This window comes from Salmo trutta, chromosome 29 (assembly GCF_901001165.1).
Source record: "Salmo trutta chromosome 29, fSalTru1.1, whole genome shotgun sequence".
In the NCBI taxonomy this organism is placed as follows: domain Eukaryota; kingdom Metazoa; phylum Chordata; class Actinopteri; order Salmoniformes; family Salmonidae; genus Salmo; species Salmo trutta.
In genome coordinates this window covers 11,152,826-11,177,943 of record NC_042985.1, presented here as the reverse complement: position 1 = coordinate 11,177,943, position 25,118 = coordinate 11,152,826, and positions in this window count along the sequence as shown.

The window sequence follows — 25,118 nt, the reverse complement described above, 5'->3', positions numbered from 1 at the left end:
TCTGTCTTGTTCTCGCTCGTTGTCTATCTTGTTCTCTCTAGGTCTCTATGTTTCTCTACTGCTCTCTTTCTCGGTCTCTGGTCTCATTATCATACTTGTTCTCTGTCTGTCTGTCTGTCTGTCTGTCTGTCTGTCTGTCTGTCTGTCTGTCTGTCTGTCTGTCTGTCTGTCTGTCTGTCTGTCTGTCTGTCTGTCTGTCTGTCTGTCTGTCTGTCTCTGTATGTGTGTATACATTTAACATAGAAAGGGAGAGAGAGATAAAGAAAGAGATTGATAGAGAGAGAGTGAGTGATAGAGAGCTTGTGTGTCTCTCTGTGTATGTGTGTATATAACAGAGAGGGAGAGAGATAAAGAAAGAGAGTGATAGAGTGAGTGATAGAGTGAGTGATATAGAGTTTGTATGTCTCTGTGTATGAATGTGTGTGTTCAGCACAAGTGGTATTGTAATGAAAATTATTTTAAAATGAATCTCTGTCCAGTCTGATGTAGTGGAGAGCTTACATAATTTAGAGTCAAATATATATCAAAACCTCCCATTATGGTGGTATTGTTGACTCAGTTTGTCAACATAAACTACAGGGTCCACATTCATGTAGTCCTTCTCTGAGATCCTTTGTGAATACGGGCCCTGGGGTACAGTTAAACAGCAAGGTATTGAGGTGTGCCTTCGAGGACTCAGCAACCCTGACAGTGTCTGAAAGTATGTTTCACAGATGTAGAGCTGAGAAACTGGATGGCCTGGTTTTCTGTCTGCTGCGGGGCCAAGGGAGATGGATTTACTCAATTACTCACGCTTAATCTAATATTTACAATGTTTGCAATTTGTAGATTTTGTTTCATTCAACTCAAAAGGTAAAATAGCGGGTGCTTATATTTGTCCTGTTTCACTGCATGTACAAGTGGTTAACCTGTACTAGTGTGAGGTGTGAAATGGAAATGTAGTTTTTGCATATCCCAACTCCCCCTAAGACACCCTCGGAGAGTGGGGTCACTGCCTGGGATCAATTTGCTAATTCAGCGATGGGCAACTTTGATGGGGGTGGGGGCCCAAACAAATCTACAAACACCATGAGGGTCATCAGTTTCTCGTGAATCTGCGTAGCCACATGTTAGCTGACATGGCTAACCGAGTGACAGTCAGTGACTGACATAACAACAGAAAAACTGCTGATTCTCAACCAAATCTTAACATTCTCTGTGCATTCTACTATTCTAGCTTGTAAGTTGAGACCAGGAATTGTATTTTATTTGATTATTCGAATTGTTTTCTTTTATTGATCCGAGGGGCTTCAAAAGGGGGCGGGCTGCATCCCTGTGCTAATTGGTCAGAAGTTACATTTGGATATGTTTGCTTATTTTGAATATGACACACTGTATGTTTGTTTTTGGGCCTTAGCCTACTTGCACACACAGTTCATGATTAATATGGTTTATTTGACATCTTGATATGTTTGCATGAAGTTATTTTGGTACTAACAAGGATGTGACTTACTTTTCCTTCAGCAGTGCTGACTGAGTTTACTGTATTTGGCTCTATTCATTAACTGTTAGCTGTGTGTGTGTGTGTGTGTGTGTGTGTGTGTGTGTGTGTGTGTGTGTGTGTGTGTGTGTGTGTGTTTGTGTGTGTGTGTGTGTGTGTGTGTGTGTGTGTGTGTGTGTGTGTTTGTTTTTCTTCAGACCTATCTCGGTCCTGAATATAAAAAAAGACATGTAGGCCCATAGTCAATGCAAAACCCAGATGCAATGGTAAACCGGAATCAAGCTCGCTGGGTTTGATTATTGACATTACTGATAGCTCTGACCACAAGTTAGCACTATTGTACTAGCTAGCCTATATTATTCTGTAATATCACCAGTTTGCCAATGGTATTTTTCCAATCCATCAATATAGGCTACCAGTTCATTTAGAATGATTTAGCCTGAAGAGCATCTTTAAAGTAGGGTACTTCCCCAAAATATAATATATCCTCTCTACTATATTCATTCAAAAACAAAGAGCATCCGAAAGTAGTCTCAGATTCAAGGTCCTTTTTTAACGATAGACCTAGTCCTTTTCCTGGGGGTTGATGTAATAGAATCTCTTTCCATGTATACTGTACATGAAATATAAATCATACTGTACCGGTAACATGGAGACAGACACCTGCTGGGTGGTTTGCTAATACTGTATGTCATGTTAGACTTGTATATCTGTACATGTATACTGTACATGAAATATAAATCATACTGTACCGGTAACATGGAGACAGACACCTGCTGGGTGGTTTGCTAATACTGTATGTCATGTTAGACTTGTATATCTGTACATGTATACTGTACATGAAATATAAATCATACTGTACCGGTAACATGGAGACAGACACCTGCTGGGTTGTTTGCTAATACTGTATGTCATGTTAGACTTGTATATCTGTACATGTATACTGTACATGAAATATAAATCATACTGCACCAGTAACATGGAGACAGACACCTGCTGGGTTGTTTGCTAATACTGTATGTCATGTTAGACTTGTATATCTGTACATGTATACTGTACATGAAATATAAATCATACTGCACCAGTAACATGGAGACAAACACCTGCAGGGTTGCTTGATTATACTGTATGTCATGTTAGACTTGTATATCTGTACATGTATACTGTACATGAAATATAAATCATACTGCACCAGTAACATGGAGACAGACACCTGCTGGGTTGCTTGATTATACTGTATGTCATGTTAGACTTGTATATCTGTGACCTGCATGATAAAAAAAGGTTAATTGAACGTGAGTCATTAAAGAAGAAGAAAAGAAGAAAGAAATTCAATATTAAAGGTTGATAGTCATATGATATACGTCATTAGATACGTCATTAGATACGTCATTAGATACGTCATTAGATATCCATAGGGTCTACTGTCATATTCATTCCCTTAGATAGCCATAGGGCCTACTGTCATATTAATTCCTTTAGATAGCCATAGGGCCTACTGTCATATTAATTCCCTTAGATAGCCATAGGGTCTACTGTCATATTAATTCCTTTAGATAGCCATAGGGCCTACTGTCATATTCATTCCCTTAGATAGCCATAGGGCCTACTGTCATATTCATTCCTTTAGATAGCCATAGGGCCTACTGTCATATTCATTCCCTTAGATAGCCATAGGGCCTACTGTCATATTCATTCCTTTAGATAGCCATAGGGTCTACTGTCATATTCATTCCTTTAGATAGCCATAGGGCCTACTGTCATATTTATTCCCTTAAATAGCCATAGGGTCTACTGTCATATTCATTCCTTTAGATAGCCATAGGGTCTACTGTCATATTTATTCCCTTAAATAGCCATAGGGTCTACTGTCATATTCATTCCTTTAGATAGCCATAGGGTCTACTGTCATATTCATTCCTTTAGATAGCCATAGGGCCTACTGTCATATTCATTCCCTTAGATAGCCATAGGGCCTACTGTCATATTCATTCCTTTAGATAGCCATAGGGCCTACTGTCATATTCATTCCCTTAGATAGCCATAGGGCCTACTGTCATATTCATTCCTTTAGATAGCCATAGGGCCTACTGTCATATTTATTCCCTTAAATAGCCATAGGGTCTACTGTCATATTCATTCCTTTAGATAGCCATAGGGTCTACTGTCATATTCATTCCTTTAGATAGCCATAGGGTCTACTGTCATATTCATTCCTTTAGATAGCCATAGGGTCTACTGTCATATTCATTCCTTTAGATAGCCATAGGGTCTACTGTCATATTCATTCCTTTAGATAGCCATAGGGCCTACTGTCATATTCATTCCTTTAGATAGCCATAGGGCCTACTGTCATATTCATTCCTTTAGATAGCCATAGGGCCTACTGTCATATTCATTCCTTTAGATAGCCATAGGGCCTACTGTCATATTCATTCCTTTAGATAGCCATAGGGCCTACTGTCATATTCATTCCTTTAGATAGCCATAGGGCCTACTGTCATATTCATTCCTTTAGATAGCCATAGGGTCTACTGTCATATTCATTCCCTTAGATAGCCATAGGTATTGTCATATTCATTCCTTTAGATAGCCATAGGGCCTACTGTCATATTCATTCCTTTAGATAGCCATAGGGTCTACTGTCATATTCATTCCTTTAGATAGCCATAGGGTCTACTGTCATATTCATTCCTTTAGATAGCCATAGGGCCTACTGTCATATTTATTCCTTTAGATAGCCTTAGGGCCTACTGTCATATTCATTCCCTTAGATAGCCATAGGGCCTACTGTCATATTCATTCCCTTAGATAGCCATAGGGCCTACTGTCATATTCATTCCTTTAGATAGCGGAAGGATGTGTTTTATTTCAGAATGTTTTTATAAAGCGTCAACTGTCACATGAGAAAAACTCTGGACAAAATACAGTAGCCCAAAACATAGGTTTGGCCTGGTCAAAATGGCAGGTCAATAACTGTAGGTTTGGACTGGTCAAAATGGCAGGCTAATAAATGTAGGTTTGGTCTGGTCAAAATGGCAGGCTAATAACTGTAGGTTTGGCCTGGTCAAAATGGCAGGCTAATAACTGTAGGTTTGGCCTGGTCAAAATGGCAGGCTAATAACTGTAGGTTTGGCCTGGTCAAAATGGCAGGCTAATAACTGTAGGTTTGGCCTGGTCAAAATGGCAGGCTAATATCTGTAGGTTTGGCCTGGTCAAAATGGCAGGCTAATAACTGTAGGTTTGGCCTGCTCAAAATGGCAGGCTAATAACTGTAGGTTTGGCCTGCTCAAAATGGCAGGCTAATAACTGTAGGCTTAAAGAGCCCCTAGACACCTGTCATAATAGAATTAAGAATTCATTCTCTGTCACAATGGGAAAATTATTGTGTGTTTTCAAAAACATTTGTCATAAATGGTTTAGAATGTGCAAGCTTAGAATGTGTTCTGAAATCCATGACAACATTTACCCAAACATCCCAAAAATAGGCAACAACATTCTGCAAAAATATTTATCACCTGTAAAGTAATCTATGAAAAGTGACTTGGATAAAATTCATTTAAAAATGGCCAAATATATTGTAGGATTAAGTAAGGTAAGTTAGCTTTCTTTTTTTATGTTATACTTATTTGATCACATTAATTTATCTCTTTGGCTCCTTGCATTTATTTTAGGGTCTATGATTACCGCATTTAGTCTGATTTAATTTGCTGAATTCCTAGCCATGTAACTTAAAATCTTCATTTTGTTACTAGTATTTAAAAATACCAACCAAACTACTTGCATAGCTATATCAATTTAGGCTACTTTTTAAAATAGTGAAAGCTTTACCTATTGATTCTCAATGCAGTCTTACCTCTGAGGGACGATGAAGCCAAAGTACAGTATGTTTCTGTTGTTGTCCAGGTGATCCACTGGTCTGATCAGAACACCCCCAATAATGAACTCATCAAGCGTCTACAGCTCTGCTGCTACCAGCAGGTATTTCGTAGGAAATCTCATCAAATCAACATCTTGATGATTCATTGATAACTTGAATTAGATGTGTTAGTGCTGGGCTGGAACAAACACGTTTATACTCTGTAACTCTAAGACTGTCAGCCAGTCAACAGGGAAAGGAAGGCACATGTAGTACTTATATATTTTGCAAATAAAATAAAATTAGAGTTTGTTGGTCGCTTAATCAGATTTGCAGATTATATTGCAGGTGCAGTGAAATGTTTGTGTTTCTAACTCCAACAATGCAGTAATACCTAGCAATACATAACAATACACACATAATACAAAAAGTACAAAGAAAGAAATTAAGAAATATCAGAACAAGCGATGTCAGAGACCGGAATAAAACTATTTATAAACTGGGTGGGTCAGACCGTATACCACGGGTATGACAAAACATTTATTTTTACTGCATTAATTACGTTGGTAAGCCGTTTATAATAGCAATAAGGCACCTCTCGGGTCGTGCTTAAGAACTGCCCTTAGCCATGGTATATTGGCCATATACCACACCTCCTCTGGCCTTATTGCTTAAATATACCACAGGAGGTTGGTGGCATGTTAATTGGTTTCTATGTGTTTGATGCCATTCCATTCTGTTCCAGCCATTATTATGAGCCGTCCTCCCCTCAGCAGCCTCCACTGATATTTACGCATAATGTATATAAATAAATATACATATGATGGTGTATAAAGACAGTATGGACAGTATATGAATAGAAAAGGTGTGTACAGCAGTAGTTACAGTATATAGGATGAGCAATGACTAGAATACAGTATATACATATGAAGTGGGTAAAGTCATTCAAACACTCTTTCTCAAAGGAAATGTCAGTGACTTTACATTTAAATGATCAATGAATTCAGCTGCAGTATGTCGGTTATGGATTTGACATTGAGTTTGATATATTTCAGGAAAGAAGACCTCTAGTGTTTGTCATGAGTCCTTGGGTGTCTGCTGGCATCCTGGCCCACGGGTTCAGAGGGACCTTAGAGAGATGTCTTTCCATCCCTACAGCCGTGATGACCAGTGTTCTCGATGAGAGGTAAGAGAAGTCTCCTGGCTGTACGCCTATCTCCATGGTTTCTCCTCAGTAACAACAGCGTGCAGCAACATTTATCGGCATTAACAGAAAGTCTGTTGCTTGAAAATGTCAGTGTACAAGTACCCACTATGGTCAAAGATGTGTTAGAGAATGATTGTCATTGTGTTTTGTGAAGGTTTCCAATGGATGTCACTGAGCCTGGATATCACTTCTTAGTTGAGAGGGTAAGCAGAAAGAGACAGTATAGAAAGTTAGGCAGGCATCTTACAGTACATTTAGTCACTTTTATCAATGTTTTGTTGGATTTACTGAGCAGAATCACCTGACTGTTAGTCCCTCTGGATAAAGCAAAGAGATTGTTGTTATTGCATTAAAAACTGATTGGGTAGCATTATCTTGTCTCATAACTATTGTTGTCCTCTTGTCCTCAGGCTTGTGGATCTAGCACATGTTTGACCACGCTCAGGACACTGCGCCCATCACCCATCCACCTGCCTAACCTGTAAGTGCTACTTGCTGTCAGTGAAAGGCCCAGCTGTGTGTTTGAAACATAGATGCTATCAATTCCTTCTCAGTTCAGTCAACACAAGAAGTAAACTGAAATTCTAGTTTCAATCCAAATTTTCCTCAATGTTTCTTTATGAGAAAAAAATTTGATTTGGAATTTCTGTTTACTTCTTGTATTGACCTAATTGGAATGGAATTGACGCCAAATGTGGTTTGAAGTTAACATTGTGATTAAGTTAGTGCTTGTTTCATTATATTTTATTGTTCATGTGGTCCCACTCTTGTGATGGGATGGTGTTGTCTGGCCCCTGCTGACCCCCTCCTTTGAACTTTCACCCCTGTATGTCTCGCAGGTTGACACTGAGAGCAACGGGTGATAGGCTGCAGGCTGTGTCCCGTGGTCTGGGGGTCACAGAGGGCCGTGAGGTAACCATGACCCAACTTCAAGTCCCTCACCATTGTCCTGCCACTGCCAGCCAGAGGGCAGCAGCTCTCCACTGCCTCAGTGACCTGATGCGAGTGTTCCGCCGGTCTCATGGCCTGTGGAGTGGCAAGGGAGTGGGTGAATGGGTAATATCCACCACTACGGGGTCAGAGGTCACTGTGCGAGCTGCAGGCATGTTGCAGAGCTGCCTTCGCTTTGGTGGTAGGATCAGAGTCCAGGTCTCCTTCTCAGGCCAACTCCTCTCCTTGACCCCTGGTGGCTCCAACAAGCCAGCTCACGCCACTGCACCATCAGCAAGTGATCAGACCAAGCGTTATTTTCCTTGCAAAACCTCTGTGATAAGTGGACAACCCAGACGAGCCCAGAAGCTCTGGAAGAAGAGCCCCAAGCACAAACATTGTCACAATGCTGCCAAGCTGTGCATGGTCCCAGAGATGCTCCTCATGTACACCCTGGGCAGATTTGTGTACGCCATCTACCCCCTGAAGGACTTCTCTCCGTGGACAGAGGAGGTTATTGAAAAACGTGTGGAGCTGACATGGCACCTGTTCCTCCTGGTCCAAGAGGCCTTGGCAAAAGCTACGAAGACCAGAGCCCTACAAAGAGCACTGAAAAGACTTTCAGAGCCTAACCAAAACCATGGTCCACTGGAGCTCCGGCTGGGAGACCTGCTCTACAGCAACTTTGAGAAGGACTTCCCTTCACAGCGCCCCCTGGTGCCAGAGGCCTTCCTGGGGGACCACCAGCTCTGCTTGGAAGTGTCTGTCATGGTGAGCAGGGTGCTCCTACAGCACTGGACCCCCAGGATAACTTTCTCCCCTGACTGTGAGGTGCAGGACATTAGTCCCAGACTGAGGCGTCGCAGTGGGAGCCTCACTCGCCACTGGTCCTCGATGGACAATCTCAGCGAGGTAAGGTTTGAGCATCGAAACCACATCCACGCTAAAATAAATGATTGTAGGAAACACATGTTTTTACATCATTAGTGAATATTACAGAATGGAATCATTCAATCTGACTTGTGACTTCTGTGTGCTTTTAGTTTGCTGATGAAGGTGATGAGGAGCAGTGCTCTGTGGGTAAGTTATCCAGACTGTACACACACCTTAGGGTTGAAAATGGAAGGCCTAAAAGGAAACTTTAGGAAACTAAAGTAAACTAAAGGGCTAATTGCTTGTGTTGTTTTTCTTTCAGAAGCTGACGGAAAGCAGGAGAAAAAAGGATTGCGGGGTTTTTTCCGCAGAGTTTGGAATTCATTGAAGCAATCCATTATCTGTGGCTGTCTGCGCTCTAACTAAGCACATTTTATTATATTTTAATAAAGAATTTTTATTTTTTATGAAAACGTAACAATAGACTTTGCTTGCATAATAATTGTACTGCTATGACAAACTCTTTAAAATACTGTATATAGGAAACATGATCTGGAGTAATAACTCCTGCTTTGGCAACAAAAGCAGTTTTGGGAACAACACATAAAATGAAATTATACACAATTTAAAACACAAAATTAAATAAATAGCAAATATGATATACACAATAAACAATCAAACAAAACAAACACATTTATCAATATAAAATCCCTAGCCTTTCTCCTAAACTGACGTAGAGACAACAACACATCCAAATGAAACGTTACTTGGAGATTATTCCACATGATAGGAGCCTGATAGGTAAAGACAGATTTACCCAACTCTGTGGAAACACGTGGAGTCTCCATCATTAACCAACTCTGTGGAAACACGTGGAGTCTCCATCATTAACAAACTCTGTGGAAACACGTGGAGTCTCCATCATTAACCAACTCTGTGGAAACACGTGGAGTCTCCATCATTAACCAACTCTGTGGAAACACGTGGAGTCTCCATCATTAACCAACTCTGTGGAAACACGTGGAGTCTCCATCATTAACCAACTCTGTGGAAACACGTGGAGTCTCCATCATTAACCAACTCTGTGGAAACACGTGGAGTCTCCATCATTAACCAACTCTGTGGAAACACGTGGAGTCTCCATCATTAACCAACTCTGTGGAAACACGTGGAGTCTCCATCATTAACCAACTTTGTGGAAACACGTGGAGTCTCCATCATTAACCAACTCTGTGGAAACACGTGGAGTCTTCATCATTAACCAACTCTGTGGAAACACGTGGAGTCTCCATCATTAACCAACTCTGTGGAAACACGTGGAGTCTCCATCATTAACCAACTCTGTGGAAACACGTGGAGTCTCCATCATTAACCAACCCTGTGATCCAGTGTTGTAATCCCAGTTTCTATATTTCCACCATGATGTTAAGTAAATTGGTAGTTTATTGAGTAAGGCTTTATAAACAAAAACAGAATAATGATGTGACCTACGTGTTTTTAGCGAGGTCCTACCAACTTATGATAAAGGATGCAGTGTCAAAACTGTCAGATGTTATAAAACGAGGTGCGCTATGATAAATTGTGTCCAAGGGCTTCAAAACACTGGGAGATGCATTCATGTTTATAATATTGCCATGCTCTATAACAGGAATACATGTAGACTGAATTATCTTTTTTCTACTATTTAATGAAAGGCAAGCTCTATTCCTATAGAAGAAGCCCAACTTAATTCTTCATTTGTTGATTAACTCGTCAACATCAGGGGCTCCCAAGTGGCACAGCAGTCTAAGGCCCTACATCTCAGTGCTAAGGTGTCACTACAGACACCCTGGTTCAAATCCAGGCTCTATCACGTATAGGCAATCATTGTAAATAAGAATTTGTTCTTAAGTGACTTGCCTAGTTTAATTTAATTTAATTTTTTAAGATAGCTTTTCGGCAATCCAGATGCCAAGATATTCAATGGGGGCACCATCTAATGTACTTATGCACAAATCATCAGTTACATTATTACATTATTTGGAAAATAACATGTACTTGGTTTTAGCAGCATTTAGTCTCAACTTCAGGTCAACCAAGGTTTTCTGCAAGCTAGTAAAAGCAGATTGAATGGTCAACAGAGTCTGAGCTGCCGTAGGGGAAGTAGCTGTCACGCCCTGACCTGAGAGAGACGGTTTGTTTCTCTATGTGGTTAGGTCAGGGTGTGGGGTGGGCATTCTATGGTGTCTATTTCTTTGTGTTGAGCCGAGTATGGTTCCTAATCAGAGGCAGCTGTCTATCGTTGTCTCTGATTAGGAATCATACTTAGGCAGCCTTTCCCCACCTGTAGTTGTGGGATCTTATTATTGTACTGCTTGTTAAGCCTGCAAGACGTGACGGTCGTTATCATTGTTTATTATTTTGTGTTTAGTGTTCTGATTTAAAATAAATATAAAGATGAACACTTCACACGCTGCACCTTGTTCTACTCTTTTTGACGATCATTACAGTAGCATATACAACAGTGTCATCTGCATCCAGATAAAAGTTACAGTTTTGTACAGATCGACCAATACTGTTAATATAAATAGTGAAAAGAACTGGACCAAGAATCAAACCCTTTGGGACACCTTTTGTTTTGTCTGGAAGTCCTGATATAATGTCATCAGTAAATACACACTGTGTTCTGTCTTTTAAATCATTCTCAAACCAACTACAAGCAGCCCAATCTAAGCTAATTGTGGAGAGTTTCAGAATAAGTAAGGTGTGATCCACAGTGTCGAATGCCTTGGACAGGTCAATGAAGAGGGCAGCACAGTGTTTCTTCCTATTTAAAACCACAGAAGTAGCAGAGATGGTACCATGACCCGGTCTGAAACCTGACTGTTTTACATTCAGAAAATATGTAGCAGTTAAAAGGGATCTAAGCTGAGTGGAATCAATGATTCCAGGATCTTTGCTTGGCAAGAGAGTTTGGAAATGGGACGATAATTATTTCGATCACTCGGGTGGCCACCATTATGTAGAGGAAGAACATGGGCCGCCTTCCAAACTCTAGGGATAGTACTCAACATAATTGTCAAGTTAAAAAATATGTGTTAAAATGAATCAATGGAGCAGAAAGCTGTAATTAGAAGGGATCAAGCATATCAGCCCCAGTCGTTTTTTAAACATCAATCATAAGTAGTTGTTCCAATACATCAGAAGTAGACAGCTGCTCCAGAGAGAACAAGGATTCACTGGGGGTTGTCTGGTCCTCTATCAAGTCGACTAGCAGCTGGGAGAGGGACGAGCAGTTTACTGACTTAACCGGGTCTATTAAACAAAGATTTCTTCCAATCAAAAAAACAACAGACATAAAATGATGATTAAAAGCATAACCTATATCACTATAACTTGCTTGGATAGGGAAGGAGAGGAATTTCCACACTTTAGCACCTTTACTGTTTTACAATATGTAGATGCATCACCAGCAGAATCAACAATAGAACTTAGGAAGTAACTTGATTTAGCCTTTTTTACTAAGGACGTGCATTTATTTCTCAGTTGCCTGAAAAGCTGCCATTCCACAACAGCATCAGTTAGTATAGCTTTGGCCCAGGCATGATTTTGAGATGGGTGTCAGCCAGTCCAGGATAAAGTCACCTAAGACCACTAGTTCAGATGATAGAAAAGGCTTTAAATGCTCAGCTATGATACTAGTGACATCAACTAAAGCAGTAGGAGGCCTATACACTCCAGCAACAAATACATGCACCTTTTGGCTCATGGCCACATCTAGAACCAGGATTTCACATTTCTGGGGTATAGTGACACGTGATTTCACATACATAGCCACCCTCCACCTTTTCTCTGCCTATCACATCTAAAAAAGCTGTAATTAGCAACGTCAATGTCCTTATCCATAACGGAATCATTTAACCAAGTCTCTGATAAAACAAGAATGTTTGTGTTCGTGTCATGCATCCAGATATCGATAAAGTCCATCTTTGACATCATACTTCGCACATTTAAATGTAACACACCCAGCCCTTCGCGAGACTTAAAAACAGCAGGGGTGTCCATATTTAACCTAACTTCATCATTAAGTAAGTCAGGAGATTTCATAGGAATAGAACTCAGGATATTAAAGCTTGCCCTAATGGGCCTGCGACTGCATCTATTTGGTGGCTGTTTATATCCTATTGATATTAAGACAGGGACAATGTAGATTTCCTTGACTTAACATCAGAAACAGTTTGATGTGTGATGGTGGTTGGGATAACCTGGATAGAGTGAGGGTTCTATCCCAGTCAGTCTCTCAGAGCAGCCTTAAAATGGCCTTGCAATGTATAAGCCCTGAGATCGTATGGGTGAATTCGTCATCTTTGTAGAATTTTGAACATGATGCTTGGTTTTCCTCATTTAGCCTGGGTCATGTTCATTAGGGGACTTGAAGGAAATCATTTAAAAAATGTTTTGTAACTGAACATTTTTATTTAAATTTCTTACCCAGGTAGTCCCAGCCTGTTTCAGTCTATTTTCCTCTGATTGGTGCCTGAAGAAGTAGTGCCTGAAGAGCGAGCAGTCGCATTTCGCTCCACAGGTAATATTACACTTTACATTACAACGGTTTGGTTTGTTTGATCTCAACAATTTTTTCTTAGCTATCAAAGATAATTGTGTAGTTTAGAGTAATTAGAGTAATTATCGAGGCCAGCTATTTTTTCGTCCTCCTAACGTAGTCAACACTGCTGCCTGCTACCTGCTAGCTAGTCAACACCGCTAGCTAGCCAACCGCTACCGACTAGCAGCGCTGTAATTACTAATACATTACAACGGAACGATTTGACTAGTGCAGTGTTAGCTAGCTAGCTACATAGCTGTCTTTGTCATAGCTTGATAATTGTGTAGTTTAGTAATTATCGAGGCTAGCTAGGTTAGCTAGGTTAGCTAGCCAGCTATTTCCGTCCCCCGCGACGCCATTGTTCCATACCCAGCCAACTATTACCGACGAGCAGCATTGTAGAAACTAAATACATTACAAAGGAACGTCTTGATTAGTGTTATGTTATGTTAGCTAGCTACAAAGTTGCTTTTGTATAATAGCCAACCTCTACCGACTAGCAGCACTGTAGAAACTATTACATTACAACGGAACGACTTGATTAGTGTAGTGTTGTGTTAGTTAGCTAGCATTTTCGTCACTTTAGTCAATAAGATTTTCGCAACGTAAGCTTAACTTTCTGAACATTCGAGACGTGTAGTCCACTTGTCATTCCAATCTCCTTTGCATTAGCGTAGCCTCTTCTGTAGCTTGTCAACTATGTGTCTGGCTATCCCTGTTCTCTCCACTCTGCACAGGCCATACAAACGCTTCACACCGCGTGGCCGCTGCCACTCTAACCTGGTGGTCCCAGCGCGCACAACCCACGTGGAGTTCCAGGTCTCCGGCAGCCTCTGGAACTGCCGGTCTGCGGCCAACAAGGCTGAGTTCATCTCAGCCTATGCTACCCTCCAGTCCCTAGACTTCCTGGCGCTGACGGAAACATGGATTACCACAGATAACACTGCTACTCCTACTGCTCTCTCCTCGTCTGCCTACGTGTTCTCGCATACCCCTAGAGCATCGAGCCAGCGGGGTGGTGGCACTGGAATCCTCATCTCTCCCAAGTGGACATTCTCTCTTTCTCCCCTGACCCATCTGTCTATCTCCTCATTTGAATTCCATGCTGTCACAGTTACCAGCCCTTTCAAGCTTAACATCCTTATCATTTATCGCCCTCCAGGTTCCCTTGGAGAGTTCATCAATGAGCTTGATGCCTTGATAAGTTCCTTCCCTGAGGATGGCTCACCTCTCACAGTTCTGGGTGACTTTAACCTCCCCACGTCTACCTTTGACTCATTCCTCTCTGCCTCCTTCTTTCCACTCCTCTCCTCCTTTGACCTCACCCTCTCACCTTCCCCCGATACTCACAAGGCAGGCAATACGCTTGACCTCATCTTTACTAGATGCTGTTCTTCCACTAATCTCATTGCAACTCCCCTCCAAGTCTCCGACCACTACCTTGTATCCTTTTCCCTCTCGCTCTCATCCAACACTTCTCACTCTGCCCCTACTCGGATGGTATTGCGCCGTCCCAACCTTCGCTCTCTCTCTCCCGCTACTCTCTCCTCTTCCATCCTATCATCTCTTCCCTCTGCTCAAACCTTCTCCAACCTATCTCCTGATTCTGCCTCCTCAACCCTCCTCTCCTCCCTTTCTGCATCCTTCGATTTTCTCTGTCCCCTATCCTCCAGGCCGGCTCGGTTCTCCACTCCTGCGCCGTGGCTCGACGACTCACTGCGAGCTCACAGAACAGGGCTCCGGGCAGCCGAGCGGAAATGGAGAAAAACTCGCCTCCCTGCGGACCTGGCATCCTTTCACGCCGTCCTCTCTACATTTTCCTCTTCTGTCTCTGCTGCTAAAGCCACTTTCTACCACTCTAAATTCCAAGCATCTGCCTCTAACCCTAGGAAGCTCTTTGCTACCTTCTCCTCCCACCTGAATCCTCCTCCCCCTCCCCCCCTCCTCTCTCTCTGCTGATGACTTCGTCAACCATTTTGAAAAGAAGGCTGATGACATCCGATCCTCGTTTGCTAAGCCAAACGACACCGCTGGTCCTGCTCACACTGCCCTACCCTGTGCTTTGACCTCTTTCTCCCCTCTCTCTCCAGATGAAATCTCGGGTCTCGTGACGGCCGGCCGCCCAACAACCTGCCCACTTGACCCTATCCCCTCCTCTCTTCTCCAGACCATTTCCGGAGACCTTCTCCCCTACCTCACCTCGCTCATCAACTCATCCTTGACCGCTGGCTACGTCCCTTCCGTCTTCAAGAGAGCGAGAGTTGCACCCCTTCTGAAAAAACCTACACTCGATCCCTCCGATATCAACAACTACAGACCAGTATCCCTTCTTTCTTTTCTCTCCAAAACTCTTGAACGTGCCGTCCTTGGCCAGCTCTCCTGCTATCTCTCTCAGAATGACCTTCTTGATCCTAATCAGTCAGGTTTCAAGACTGGGCATTCAACTGAGACTGCTCTTCTCTGTGTCACGGAGGCTCTCCACACTGCTAAAGCTAAATCTCTCTCCTCTGCTCTCATCCTTCTAGACCTATCTGCTGCCTTTGATACCGTGAACCATCAGATCCTCCTCTCCACCCTCTCCGAGCTGGGCATCTCCGGTGCGGCCCACGCTTGGATTGCGTCCTACCTGACAGGTCGCTCCTACCAGGTGGCGTGGCGAGAATCTGTCTCTGCACCACGTGCTCTCACCACTGGTGTCCCCCAGGGCTCTGTTCTAGGCCCTTTCCTATTCTCACTATACACCAAGTCACTTAGCTCTGTCATATCCTTACATGGTCTCTCCTATCATTGCTACGCAGACGACACACAATTAATCTTCTCCTTTCCCCCTTCTGATAACCAGGTGGCGAATCGCATCTCTGCATGTCTGGCAGACATATCAGTGTGGATGACGGCTCACCACCTCAAGCTGAACCTCGGCAAGACGGAGCTGCTCCTCCTCCCAGGGAAGGACTGCCCGTTCCATGATCTCGCCATCACGGTTGACAACTCCCTTGTGTCCTCCTCCCAGAGTGCTAAGAACCTTGGCGTGACCCTGGACAACACCCTGTCGTTCTCCACCAACATCAAGGCGGTGACCCGATCCTGTAGGTTCATGCTCTACAACATTCGCAGAGTACGACCCTGCCTCACGCAGGAAGCGGCGCAGGTCCTAGTCCAGGCACTTGTCATCTCCCGTCTGGATTACTGCAACTCGCTGTTGGCTGGGCTCCCTGCCTGTGCCATTAAACCCCTACAACTCATCCAGAACGCCGCAGCCCGTCTGGTGTTCAACCTTCCCAAGTTCTCTCACGTCACCCCGCTCCTCCGCTCTCTCCACTGGCTTCCAGTTGAAGCTCGCATCCGCTACAAGTCCATGCTGCTTGCCTACGGAGCTGTGAGGGGAACGGCACCTCCGTACCTTCAGGCTCTGATCAGGCCCTACACCCAAACAAGGGCACTGCGTTCATCCACCTCTGGCCTGCTCGCCTCCCTACCTCTGAGGAAGCACAGCTCCCGCTCAGCCCAGTCAAAACTGTTCGCTGCTCTGGCACCCCAATGGTGGAACAAGCTCCCTCACGACGCCAGGACAGCGGAGTCAATCACCACCTTCCGGAGACACCTGAAACCCCACCTCTTTAAGGAATACCTGGGATAGGATAAAGTAATCCTTCTACCCCCCCCCCCCCCCCGAAAGATTTAGATGCACTATTGTAAAGTGGTTGTTCCACTGGATATCTTAAGGTGAATGCACCAATTTGTAAGTCGCTCTGGATAAGAGCGTCTGCTAAATGACTTAAATGTAAATGTAAGAACACGACACTCTGGTTTCCATTCTAATTTGAAGCAAATTACAGGCTAAGTGTTCATTTTCTTTTTTCATATCCTTTGACAACAGCAAAACTAATATTCACACCATTCTGTCTGGCTTTCCTATTAACGACATGAGCGTAATGTTTGAAAAGACCTTTACAAATAAAGTCATCATTTTGGCTAAAGCAGACAGAATTACCAACCAATGGCTTTCTCTCTTTTGACTGCCGCCCCACAGTTGTTGTGTTAGTTTATCCTGGCCAACGGTTTCTATGGAGACCACTAGGCACCCTCTCGGAGCGCCTTTCAAGCAAGCAGATTTGATCCCCACCTCGGTCCGAGGGAGACTCTCAGAAGCCTCTCTGTTAGTCCGGGTCTGTTTCTGCCCAGTTAACTAAACAACCAACAAACAAGGAGAGAAACAAATATCTGGGCCTTATAAGAGTGCTGATGTAGGATCAGTTTTGCCTTTAGATCATTATGAATAAGACAAGGGGATCTGATTCTAGATCAGCACTCCTATGACGCTTGAATGTAGACCCTGACTTGCAATAATGACTGTGTATGCCATGTCCTTTTTTAATCATGCTTTTACTAGTTTGGTTAATACAGCCAAGAGCTGGAGAATAGTTGGATAGAGGAGAGGGGTTGAATAAGGAAGTAGAAAGTATAATTACTGGAGGTATGTTGTTCCTTTACATCAGTTCTTGCAAACAACTCTGTTTCTAATTACTTAATAATTACTGATCTGATGAAACACTTCGAAACACTTTGAAGGTATGAGCGTGAAAATGACAGAACCTCCAAATGGGGTTGTTTTGAGACAGATGCCTGCCTTGCACTTTAACTGAACTGAGCTCCAACTGAGCTTATTTTTGTCTCTCTCTCTCTTTCTCTCTCTCTCTCTCTCTCTCTCTCTCTGCTCTCATTCTCTCTCTATCTCTCTCTCTCTGCTCACATTCTCTCTCTCTCTTTCTCTTCTCTCATTCTCTCATTCTCTCTCTTTCTAGCTCTCTCTCTTTCTCTCTCGCTGCTCTCTCTCTCTCGCTGCTCTCTCGCTGCTCTCTCGCTGCTCTCTCGCTCCGCTGCTCTCTCTCTCTCGCTGCTCTCTCTCTCGCTGCTCTCTCTCTCGCTGCTCTCTCTCTCTCGCTGCTCTCTCTCTCGCCTCTCTCTCTCTCGCTCGCTTCTCTCTCTCTCGCTGCTCTCTCTCTCGCTGCTCTCTCTCTCGCTGCTCTCTCTCTCGCTGCTCTCTCTCTCTCTCTCTCTCTCGCTGCTCTCTCTCTCTGCTCCATTATTAGCATTGATTGACCTTGTCCATGCGATGCTTCCTATTGATTTGGTACTTGTGTAGCTGAGTTATTGAACTTTTAGAGGGCTCAGTGTAGTTGGACTGATGGGCCGGACCGCTTGCTGCATGCTACTTCATGAAGGCTTAAAGAGATTCTCTGGTACTTTTGTATACTTTAGTGTTCTGAAAGTGGTGCTCACAAGTCAAAAGTGGCCCCTGAAAATGTATTACTACGTCACATTCAGTATGTGCACCACATCATTCTCTCTCTCTCACTTATCTGTGAGTGCATCTTGCTAGCTGTCACTCAAATGATGAGGGGATGAAGCTCATTGGCTGAAACTTGACTTGAAGGGGATATGGTGCAGAACAGCTTCCAGAAAAATGTATCTTTCAAACTGGGGATTTCATGGCTAACTGAGATAAGACAGTAGTTCTGCTTCTAGATTATGCATGTATGAACTACACATTGACACATCCAGCCCAAAGTGTGAGAAAAAAAAATACTAGCCGCCAAAGTTCTGGAGAATGTTTTAAATCTTTATCAAATAGGACAGTTAAAGTCAGTAGGGCACAGTGTTTTGAATGGGAGTTGGTTGGCCTTGGAGCTTGGATGGTTTGGTCTGTCTGTGTGAATGGCAAGCTGATTAAGGCTGACATCAAAAGAAGATACAATTATTAGGAGTCAGGTGTGCCTGTCCACTAACCCTAACCCTCCACACCTAAATAACAACCTGGACATAGCTGATCATTTGGTTCTGTCACGGACTGTGTGGATGGGGTGAAGAAGTGAACACTGTCAAAGCATTTCATACTGCATGTGCTGTATGCAAGAACAAACGTACACACACCCTAACACACACACAGACGCGCAGACATGCATACGCACGCACACACACACACACGCACGCACGCACGCACGCACACACACACACACACACACACACACACACACACACACACATACACACACACACACACACACACACACACACAAAGCCTGTGAGTAATGGAGTTCAAAAAACGAAATAATGTAATTGAAAAGCACCTGAAGTACCATACTGTGTGATGTGAGATATAGAAATAAATGTAAATGAAGGCACACAATGACAAAGAAGATTAGCTACAATCCTAATAATACGTGAAATTGTATAGCATGCCATGCTATCAGTACTTTGGATTAGGAAAATGTAATCTCCTTTGCAGTGAGGTACAGCAACAATCACAATAATTGCTCATGGTGTAATCAGAACTACAATTGTGCTAGTATTTATTCTGAATGATTGAGAGATACATATCTATACTTGTCCTGTTTTTGTTGTGTTGTTGAACATGTTTAAGTTACCATAGATTTTTATCAATATTCAAAACACAAGATGGCAGCACTAGCATTATAACTAGGCCTTATGCTCCATTCAGTTAATACTGTTATTTCAGCATTATAACTAGGCCTTATGCTCCATTCAGTTAATACTGTTATTTCAGCATTATAACTAGGCCTTATGCTCCATTCAGTTAATACTGTTATTTCAGCATTATAACTAGGCCTTATGCTCCATTCAGTTAATACTGTTATTTCAGAGGGGGCATAATGTTGATAAATGGTTGCAATCAGGTTATGTAGTCTGTAATAATTTCATGACTAGCATTATGGTTTAACACAAACTATGGAAGGGAATAAAGTGCCTAAGCAATATTTTACTCAGTACTCAGATTGAAAAGCTGTGACATATCAAACATCTAACTGTTCTGACAGATATTGCATTTTTTGATAAAAGGTTTGAGATCATTTTGATATCAGTGTAATTATATTTGAACCAAAGTATTATAAACATCACATGAGTCTAGTTTATTTTTATTGAAGATTAGCATTATATAAATTCTGTAGACATTCTGTTTGAATCACATAGCCTACAGACCATGTTTGTTCATATTGGCTCACCTGAATCCTAAAAATCTTCAGCCTGTTTGTAGAAATAGATGATTTATTGAGCAGTGACACATAGTCACCTGAGAACTTCAAACACTCCCCTCACCAGTCTGCCAACACTGCAGGGCTCATGCCAGGGCAGAGGCTGCCAAATGCTGTGTGGAGGTCTCTCTGCACGAACTTCAGCTATATGATTTACTCACATGCACAGAAACACGGCACGCAAATGCCGACACACCTAGAGAACGACAAAGACACACACACACAAACACAGACACACACACAGAGGTACAGACACACACACACACACACACACACACGGATGCAGATACACACATACATACACACACACAAGCCAGAAGAAACCACAACCCCAATACTCCTCCTGCCAATATCTACTCTGCGGGCAACTCTCTAGACTATTGAATAACTTTCTTCTGAATTTCACTAAAACCACATCATTTTACTGAGGAGAGCAAGGTGGTAGTGTTAACAGACTCTTGCTGACCCCATATAACACCGCTGACCCTAAATCCCATCCAAAACATCTGAAAACAAGCTAATAAACGCTTTGCTGTCACTGTCGAAGGACATGTTTGTATACATGCATTTCAGACGAGTTTATTTCAGATTCTGTCGCCATTTCTGACCCAGAGGATTTTTACAACTGTTCAGGTCGATGCCTTGCATGTTTATATCACCCATTTCTCAGGATAAGCACATCGTGTTTGAGGTATTGTCGCCATGCACCAGAGGCCATGGTCAAAATACATGGCCATATTTCTAAACCAACGGCCTAAGCAACAACTTAGACCCAGTCTTTCCTGTCTCCCTAGGTTAGTATATGAGTGTTGTACCCCTGAGAATCATAGTCCCATCCCACACATAGACATTATTGGTACAGCAGTGAGAACAACCTAGATCACACCAGCCTTATACCTACAGAACCCTCCACTGAGGATAATACTACAAGTTAAACCATTGCAGCAGGATGTTTAGTCTGTTACATGTCACACCTAGCAATACAATGTTGTATTCCCCTTTTCAGGGTTCAACTCTTTATCCACAAGTATGTTAGGATTTTTCCCCTTGTGAATCTCCATGGTTATTCAGTGTTTTGCTGCTATAATTTTCTTGGATTATCAACAAAATAGATAAAGACCATTATGTTGTGACCGTTACTTTCCGAAGCCTATAAACCACTTGTGTTTGTGTTAGGAACTCAAATAAAGCCATTTCATGAAGCGAGACCACTGCTCCTTCATATAAGGCATAATTCTTTATGATTGTTGAAGGTATATTGTCCGTAGTTCCTGGAGGGTTTCGTAAACATTCACAGGAAGTGAATCTATTGCTACAGCTTCCACTCTGACAAAAACAGGGAAACACTTTTTATTCTCTTGATATTTGATAAAGTCTGTGACATCAGGTGTGAGAGAGGAAAGTGACTGGAGGCATCTGTCTCTGTATTTGTCTGTAATCAATGGACATACTCATAGAACAAGGTGATTGCATGACATGAAATGATACGCGCTTCAAATGTCTCAAAATAGATTCATTAATGTTTGCTGTGAATTCACATTTTTCTCTTGTTTCGTATTTTTTTATTATTAGTTATTACAATGTAGAAAATAACATGTTAACTTAAAAAACACAAAGTCAATAGAATAGAATAGAATATTGTCAATTTGTTTGACTTGTTGCCTTTGTCTTCTGCTGAGGACACACGTTGAGAGAAATAGGGTCAGCCGAGTATAGCACCCCTAGAGCTGTTTTGGGTGTGAAGTGTCTTGCTCAAGGGCACAATGGCAGTGAATAGTATCTTAAACCAGCAGCCCCCCGGTTGCCAGGACATCCTCCACGTTTCTCACAGCATCTTTCTGCCTATTGGTCCACTCCTCTAAGTGGATTTCAAGAAGTTGCCTTTTTGGGCTCCTGCTGTTGGAGATATAAAATCTCATTGCGGATGTCAACTTTTACTGGAGTTTCAGCTTTCTGCATTCCACACCCAGTTCTTTTGAAAAAGTTCTAACGTATGGCTATAACTAGCCATTAGGATACCAGCTCCTCCCACTACTCCTGCTGTGACATGTCCTCCTGCTAGTATTTCTACAGGTGCCAAGGCACAAGCCACTCGTGCCTGCTCCCACTGCAGCGACTACAGACATGTTTACAGACACTTTCTTTAATCTCATCCTCACAGGTCTTTCTTTGAGCCTCCTGGTACATCAAATCAGATTGTATTCATCAGGTAGCCTAGTGGTTAAGCACATTGGGCCAGTAACTGAAAGGTTGCTGGTTTGAATCCTGAACTAACTAGGTGAAAATCTATCAATGTGCTCTTGGGCAAGGCACTTAAGCTTAGTTGTTCTGGGTAAGAGATTGGTAAAATGTACATGCCTTGTAAACAACAGGTGTAGATTAACAGTGACATGCTTCCTTAGTGCCCTTCCCAACAACGCAGAGAGATATAAATAATAGCAAAGTAATAACATGTAGTAACAATAACAAATACACAATGAGTCATGGGAAATGATGGTGGAAACATTATGTACAAAAAAAATACAAATCACACAAAATATGTGCTGTTGTGCTGTCGTCCATTCCTCTCCTCTATCTTCCTTAGCAGCTCTGTCACCTGAGTCTGGCCATCTCTGGCTTTATTATTAAAGACCTGAGCTCTATCATCACCACCTAAAGGAGAGTCAGAGGCTCCTTGCCCTCTTAAAGAAACACCTCCACTGGTTTTCCTTCCAGCTGATCCGCTCTAGTGAATATTACTATAGTGTAGTTTGAGGCCTCTTTTCCAAAGTTCTTCTGGATCCACTTCACTGCATCCAGCATCTCCACTGTGTGTTTCCCAACGCCAATCACCAGAAGAAACGCATGGGGTTCTGGGACTGACAATTTGATCCAATTTCCTATGTCACTTTTCATTTCCTTTAATGACTGAGGTGTATCAGAGCCCCACGCTGTCGGTCACATGAACCTCCTTCTCATCCGCCTCTCCACTATGTTTCTGACACTGTGGTCACAGACTCTGAAATACACTTGAAATGCCTCTCTCCCCAGGAGGGTGTTTCCAGTTGCCCTCTTCCCTGCTCCAGTCTCACCCACCAGAATAATCATCAGCAGCTTATAAACGGAATCTGTTTATAGACACCCAATAAAACAGAACCCAATGCTGAATTTTCCTGTTGTGAATCAAGACTGGAAATGACCACAGCAACAGTTCTTTACTGTATGTCTAATATTCTGTACACACTGTAAAAGAGTATTGGTGAGGCATGTGACAATACCTCAACTTCCTCTTCATAAGTGGGAGGGATCATCTATGCTTCCACATGCGATGTTTGTGGTCTACAGGCACAGTGAGGAACAATCAAAACACTTAAAAAGTCTGAATGTCACATAAAAAAGTGAACATGTGATGTTGACAGGCCTGTTATGACAAGCACACCTGGTCCATCACTGTTAAAGTTTTAAACAATAATCAACAGCATCATCGTAGGGGGTTGGGGGGGGGGGGGGCAGAAGTCCCTGTTGCTGAATCTCTGGAGCTTGGACCTGGGGACAACAAGGCGGCCTGCTGTGGTAGAACGGGGTGATCGTGTGGGTTGGTAGGGAAGAAGGTCAGAGTGGTAAGCCGGGGCAAGGTGGTGGAGAGCTTTGTAGGTCAGAAAGAGGATCTTGTATCCGTTGCATGCGGAGACCGGGAGCCAGTGGAGTTCACGGAGGACGGGGGGATGTACTGCCAGAACATAGTATGGATGAGGAGTCTGGCTGCAGAGTTCTGAACCATTTGGAGTTTATGGAGGGAGCTTGAGTTGATGGCGGAGAGGAATGAGTTGAAATAGTCGAGTGGAGAGGAGATGAATGCATGGATGAGGGTTTCAGCAGTAGGACGGGAGACATTAGCATTGTTACAGAGGCGGAAGGATAAGGATTTGACAGTTTGTCTGATGTGGTGGTCGAAGGAGAGGAGGGAGTCCAGGATGACGCCAAGGTTGTGAGCGACATAGTTAGTAAAGTACCCCCCCCCCAGCAAACAGGGAACGTCCTAAGGACATTAGACAATGATCCCATTAGGTCCCTTTTAGGGTTTCAGCGAGACGTTCTCCCACAGACATTCTTAGAATGTTCTAAGAATATTAAAACATGACGTTTACCTCGGTACCATAAAGGGACATTCAGTACAGGTCCAAGTTTGGTCACAACAGAACCTTAACAGCATTCAGATTCAGTCAAAGCCAGAACAGTTAGTGGCAATCAGCAACAAATATTGTGATTAATTTAGGATGACTGCATCCTAAATCCCAAATGGCACCCTACTCCCTATATAGGTCATGTATATTTGGTCAAAGTAGAGCCCTATGTAGAGAATAGGGTGCCATTTGGGACGCAGAGAGGATTCACCCTCAGAGGTTTGGGAATGGAAATGTTCTGGTCTTCTATGATAACTACAGAGTGAGAACACATGGCCTTGGTAAAGATGTTAATAATGACTATTCTCATATCAGCATTGTAAATATCCCCCCAAAAATCTGGCTGCAATCATTTTTTTATTAGCTATTTTTTGTTCAAAGCGAGAAAAAAAAGGCCAATTTAAAAAGTGTGGGTGTTTGATGTGCTCTAATCCCCAACGTTGTTATACATTAGAAAAGGGGACTATGCCACCACTGTGATCTATATAGGATGTCTCAAATGGCCCTTTAATCCCTACATGGAGCATTACTAATCTCTACATAGTACACTATGTGTGTGTGTGTGTGTGTGTGTGTGTGTGTGTGTGTGTGTGTGTGTGTGTGTGTGTGTGTGTGTGTGTGTGTGTGTGTGTGTGTTTGTGTGTGTGTGTGTGTGTGTGGGTGTGTGTGTGTGTGTGTGTGTGCGTGCGTGCGTGCGTGTGTGTGTATGTGTGTTTACATGTGTGGGAAAAGTGTGTGTTTGTGTTTGTCATGCTGTGTAGAGACACACAATCAGAGTGATTGCAATGATTGATTGCAATTACTAGTTTATGTTTCCATACAGTATGTCTCTGGCAGAGCAGCAGTCTTCACAAATAGACAGGATGTTGCATTATTCAACCGTTATTCATTCTTCACTCTCCAACATTACTGTTTTCAAGAGACAGGGCCTACTTGACAGTCAGATGATAAGTGTATCAATATTTTCTT